At 34.0% G+C, this 6,670-nt stretch overlaps 1 pseudogene; it reads left to right on the top strand.

The window, feature by feature from the left end:
* The first annotated feature begins 4,320 nt into the window (after nt 1-4,320).
* LOC111743178 lies at nt 4,321-4,438 on the top strand (annotated as a pseudogene).
* The last annotated feature ends 2,232 nt before the right edge of the window (nt 4,439-6,670 follow it).

Raw genomic sequence — 6,670 nt, 5'->3', positions numbered from 1 at the left:
TATGTTCTCTAATATTGTTATTTCAAAACTTCAAATAATGTTATAAGGTTTTACCATGATATTTCAATTGTGTCAGTTGAGTCCAAATCTCACCATTATCTTCCAAAGCTTATCTTTAATAGTCAATACAGCCACTGGGATTTCAATTTATATCCAAAGAGTCAACAGACTTCACTCTGTCTCTTCTATCTCTTCTATATTTTAGGCATAATGTTGGTGTGCAGAACAACTGCATTTATTATAGCTGTTGCATGCTAAATAATTTTTTTTTTTAAATCCATGAGATATTGGCCAACTTTTTACTCTGCGCTTTAGATATCCTGGTTCTGCTTAAACTACTTTCTTTTCAGAATTTCTGCTACATCATATGATGGTTATAAAAATTTCTTTTTCCAGGAATGCGATTGTAGTTTCTGTTCGTGTGACTTAGCTAAAATTAATTTTGAAAGACTCATCCCATAAATGTCCTTTTCTAAATATTCTTGTCTTTATCACAGACATTGGAAAAGACAGGTAGTCAAGCCAAAGGAAATTGTCACTTTGGATAAACATGTGAGCCTTGATCTAAAACATTTTTGTTTAGAAACATTCACAGTTTTGTCCAACAAATAAAAATGACTTTTTATGAAGGGCTCAGAATATACATCACATTTGAAACTGAAAATACTTATCAGCCCTTAATCAGCTTCATTGAATATCTATGTAATAGCCAAAGAAGCTCAGTGCAGTCACTTTTGAGGAAGAGGGGATCATTTTCAAAGCAGCAGAATACTATGATTTGGAGAGATAAGACAAAATAGAGAAGCTGAGGTTTTATAAAATTCTATTTGTAATTTAAGATTTAAGATTTGTCTCTATATGGAAACACCTTTATTTAATGTTGGACTTTATTAGGGCAGCACCATGATCTGGATAAGAAAACCACACATTGCTAGGGAGCTGAAGTTAGGGCAGGTAAGGGCACAATATGCGATAGTAGTAGCAGATCTTTCCACAAGATGGCGTTGATGGTTTAGCAGTTAGTTTTAATTAGCATGTTCAAATTTACAGTGTTGACACTACGGAACACAGATACATGAATGTTGCATATATAAATAAGATTTAATTTTCTACTGTGTTTTATAATCTAGTGTATTTTCAACAGACACATACCTTTCTTCCCCTCTACGACACTGAAACATTAAGTTACAATAGTTAGGGAGTACATTATGCAGGCAGTATATATACTCCTGTGCTTTCTTCTTGGCTTCGCACTATGCAGAAACCACCAACCCAACCAGAGAAATAGAATGAATTTTGAATGTGGAATGGGAGAGAAGAGAGACAAGATCACGTAGCAATCAGAGTATGAATCAAAGCAAACCTAGGCAGGAGTCTGGCCCTTAGAATAGTGGGTGATGTTTTTTGGGGGCCTAATATTTGATAAAGCTCACTCCTGAGTTCTGATTCCTCTGCTTATTAGTGAATAAGATTTGAAAGATAAAATAGACGGTCAGCTGTTAGGGCCCTGTGGTTCAGTCCTGAGTCTGGAATCATCATTAGTTTATTCCAAGTTGTCCCATATTCTGCCTCTGACTGACCAGACTGACTCATAGAGGACACCTGTGCCTACCAGTTGACATAAATCATGAGATTGGATTGATGACTAAGGAAATTAATCAGGTCTACAGCCATGCCACCCTAAACAGCCCAATTCTGTCTGATCTCGGAAGCTAAGCAGGGTCTGGCCTAAATTGAACTTTGCATTTTATTTAGTTGTGACTCAATGTCAAATTCTTGAAAATATAATTGTCGCCCTTTATTTTTTCCATTGTTTAAGTTACCCATGGTCAACCACGGTCCAAAAAATATTAAATGGAAAGTTCTAGAAATAAACAATTCATGTGTTTTAAATTACGTGTGGTTCTAAATAGTGTGAAGAAATCTTGTGCCTTCCTGCTCTGTCCTGCCCAGGAGATGACTCATCCTTTTGTCCAGTGTCTGCACACTGTAGATGCTCCCATCCTGTTAGATTCACAGTAGCCTTCTGAACTATCAAATCCGCTGTTACAGTAGTATAATGGTTGTATTAAAGTAACCTTTATTTTACTTCACAATGGCCCCAAAACGCAAGAGTAGCAATGCTGGATAAAAGATATGCTCAAGAGAAGCTGTAAACGTTATCATAGGTATGTACGTGTAGGAAAAAAGATGTATATAGGGTTCAATACTATCTGAGGTTTTAGGCATCTACTGGGGGTCTTTGAACATGTTCCCCATGATAAGAACAGACTACTCAAATAAATTACTTGAATAGTCAGGAAGTGTGGATAATTGAAAGTATCATTTTAATGATTATTATAAAATATATTCAGTTCCTATTTATTAGCTCCCTCAAGTCACTTAGCTCAATGCTACATGATCAGCCTCAAAATTAGAGGTACTGCTTTTCTTTAAATTAGTCCTGTCTTTAAAAGGAAAATACATTCATGATAACAACATTATAAAGGATTCTTACCTGAGTGTAGCCTTTAAGTGTCATTGTCCAATTTATTTTTCTAGGCATTTAACTTTTCTGAATTCTTCCTTTTCCTCTCCTCTTTTTCTCCACAATATATATTTAGATTTATGCTGAAAAATCATTTTATCATTAACGTGCATCAAATTCTGTACTTGATTTATGTTCTCTAATATTGTTATTTCAAAACTTCAAATAATGTTATAAGGTTTTACCATGATATTTCAATTGTGTCAGTTGAGTCCAAATCTCACCATTATCTTCCAAAGCTTATCTTTAATAGTCAATACAGCCACTGGGATTTCAATTTATATCCAAAGAGTCAACAGACTTCACTCTGTCTCTTCTATCTCTTCTATATTTTAGGCATAATGTTGGTGTGCAGAACAACTGCATTTATTATAGCTGTTGCATGCTAAATAATTTTTTTTTTTAAATCCATGAGATATTGGCCAACTTTTTACTCTGCGCTTTAGATATCCTGGTTCTGCTTAAACTACTTTCTTTTCAGAATTTCTGCTACATCATATGATGGTTATAAAAATTTCTTTTTCCAGGAATGCGATTGTAGTTTCTGTTCGTGTGACTTAGCTAAAATTAATTTTGAAAGACTCATCCCATAAATGTCCTTTTCTAAATATTCTTGTCTTTATCACAGACATTGGAAAAGACAGGTAGTCAAGCCAAAGGAAATTGTCACTTTGGATAAACATGTGAGCCTTGATCTAAAACATTTTTGTTTAGAAACATTCACAGTTTTGTCCAACAAATAAAAATGACTTTTTATGAAGGGCTCAGAATATACATCACATTTGAAACTGAAAATACTTATCAGCCCTTAATCAGCTTCATTGAATATCTATGTAATAGCCAAAGAAGCTCAGTGCAGTCACTTTTGAGGAAGAGGGGATCATTTTCAAAGCAGCAGAATACTATGATTTGGAGAGATAAGACAAAATAGAGAAGCTGAGGTTTTATAAAATTCTATTTGTAATTTAAGATTTAAGATTTGTCTCTATATGGAAACACCTTTATTTAATGTTGGACTTTATTAGGGCAGCACCATGATCTGGATAAGAAAACCACACATTGCTAGGGAGCTGAAGTTAGGGCAGGTAAGGGCACAATATGCGATAGTAGTAGCAGATCTTTCCACAAGATGGCGTTGATGGTTTAGCAGTTAGTTTTAATTAGCATGTTCAAATTTACAGTGTTGACACTACGGAACACAGATACATGAATGTTGCATATATAAATAAGATTTAATTTTCTACTGTGTTTTATAATCTAGTGTATTTTCAACAGACACATACCTTTCTTCCCCTCTACGACACTGAAACATTAAGTTACAATAGTTAGGGAGTACATTATGCAGGCAGTATATATACTCCTGTGCTTTCTTCTTGGCTTCGCACTATGCAGAAACCACCAACCCAACCAGAGAAATAGAATGAATTTTGAATGTGGAATGGGAGAGAAGAGAGACAAGATCACGTAGCAATCAGAGTATGAATCAAAGCAAACCTAGGCAGGAGTCTGGCCCTTAGAATAGTGGGTGATGTTTTTTGGGGGCCTAATATTTGATAAAGCTCACTCCTGAGTTCTGATTCCTCTGCTTATTAGTGAATAAGATTTGAAAGATAAAATAGACGGTCAGCTGTTAGGGCCCTGTGGTTCAGTCCTGAGTCTGGAATCATCATTAGTTTATTCCAAGTTGTCCCATATTCTGCCTCTGACTGACCAGACTGACTCTTAGAGGACACCTGTGCCTACCAGTTGACATAAATCATGAGATTGGATTGATGACTAAGGAAATTAATCAGGTCTACAGCCATGCCACCCTAAACAGCCCAATCCTGTCTGATCTCGGAAGCTAAGCAGGGTCTGGCCTGGTTAGTACTTGGATGGGAGACCACCTAGGAAGACCAGGTGCTGTAGGCATGAAAAATAAAAAATAAGGGATTATAAACTGACAATGTCCTTGCAATCTGTGAGGTCAACCAAGGGTTGCCTCGTCTAAATTGGTTCAGCCACTCTGGAAAACAGTATGGAGGTTCCTCAGGAAAAAAAAAAAAAAAAAAAATTAATCAGGAGCTGATTGAAAATTTGAATATAATTGATTTGAATCAATAAAAGATAAATATAAATCTAAATTATGTTTTATTGTGATAAATTAAGATGACTACAATAAAATTTTGTCTCTGAAAAATTTAGATTTTTTATGTATTATTGCTTGAACTGTTATAATTTTTCTTTTAAATAAAGTAATGAGACTATTAAATGACAGTATTCTTACAGCTCAAAATTCTCGTTCATATACAGAAAATGTTATTTTAAGAAATTTTATCTGAGTATATGAGTACTGTTTCACGGGTTGTTGATAGTTAATGTTAATAATTTACCTCAAATTTACTTACAGTTCCAATCTCAAAAAAAGATTGGTTTTAGTAAGTATCTGATGTGTGTGTATATATGTAAATATAATCTCTACAGCACCTTAGACCTGTGAAGATGCATTATTTTTTATTTGGAAATTTCCTCAAGAGATCAAGAAATCCATTGCTCTTAACTCTTTTGTACTTAGTACTTGGCAAAACCTATATCTACTATCTATAAGATAGTTAATTAGAGGATATTATCTCTAATGAAATCTCAATTTTAGAAATAACTCAAATTTTAATTAACAAATTTTTTATCTTATCTTTATTGATTTTTTTTCAGAGAATCTTCCATATTGAACAAAACTTACATTTCTTATGCTAAACCTTTTATTCTGAAACTGAGAACAACTGGTAGTCCTTCTGTTTTAGTCTTTTGACTGAGCTCAGCATAGTGATAGAATTTTATTCTTATCAGAGCTAAATAACACTAGCCTTTTTATTCTAGGTATTTAATATCTTTTCCTGTTTTTTTCAATGTTTCTCTGAGTCTCCTCATATTAATATTTTTAATATATAGGCATAACATATTAATAAGGTTCTGACCTAAGCCAAGGGCAAAAAAATGACTATATCACTGTTTTTTAAATTAATATTATATGTGTGTGTATATATATATGTGTATATATATAGAGAGAAAAATTCTTCTCCCATAAATAGTCCTCTTTCTCATCAAGTCCAGAATCATGAGAAGAGGATCGTTATTCACCTAAAAAAAAAAAAATGCCTTTAACTTTCCTCTTCCCAACCCTCAGATCTTTGACTGCAATACTTTTCCATGCTATCTATAGTCCCTTAATGTCTTTAAAATTATTTGCCTGTTTTCTCATTCTCACTATCACTGCCTTAATCAAGTCCTTCAATATCCCATTCTGAATGTTTACAAGCATTTTGCAAGTGTTTACTACAAGGTTTCTATTCTTTATCTTGACCTGATCAACTCCATTTTCTACACAGATAGCAAAGTACACGTTCTTTCCAAAATAGAAATATGATCATATTACTTTAAAATTCTTCAGTATAACCCCACTTATTTCTGATGTAAACCCCAAATGCTTTAGTATGGAGTACAAGGCAATTCAATCTTTTCAGAGTTTATTCCATCAACATTCATGCACCCTGTGAGGAAGAAATGTCTGCGGTGCTGTGACAATTCTACACCTGCAAGATTTTACATAATTTGTGGTCCTATTTTTCACTGCTTAATTCTTTGCCGAGCCAATAAACTAAATTAGTGTTCACTAAATATCATTTATGCTCATACTACTTTAACGATCATTTCATTTTATAAAGTAACACCTATATTCTTATTTACATAATACTTTTGCTTGAATATATTCACCCTTTTAAATTTAGTCTTACTCTGAACAGAATACACTGAAACTATGGCTTCAAATAGAATATAAACTTTTTTTGGTCATGTTGGAGAAACTGGTACTACACTGGGCTTACCTTTTCACCAAAACAACTAGAAAATTAAACAAACCGTGTGAACAAGTTGAGTCCAGACAACAGATTTTCATGACTGCGACCCTAGAAAGAGAAAAATCAAACAAAGTGAGCCATATGATCAACTCCAGTTTCTGCCTAAAGACAAATGTTAGTCCACGGTGCAGGGAGGGGGAGCCTTAAGCAGAAGACAGCAATCTCGCTGAATTAAAAAGTTAGCAATATGATTTCAGGGAGGCTGAGTCACATGCAATTTATAAGAAAGAGTTGGGGAAAGGATAAAAAC

This window comes from Pteropus vampyrus, unplaced genomic scaffold (assembly GCF_000151845.1).
Source record: "Pteropus vampyrus isolate Shadow unplaced genomic scaffold, Pvam_2.0 Scaffold108, whole genome shotgun sequence".
Taxonomy (NCBI): domain Eukaryota; kingdom Metazoa; phylum Chordata; class Mammalia; order Chiroptera; family Pteropodidae; genus Pteropus; species Pteropus vampyrus.
Note: the sequence above shows the minus strand (reverse complement) of the source record. Positions and strands in the feature narration are given on the sequence as shown.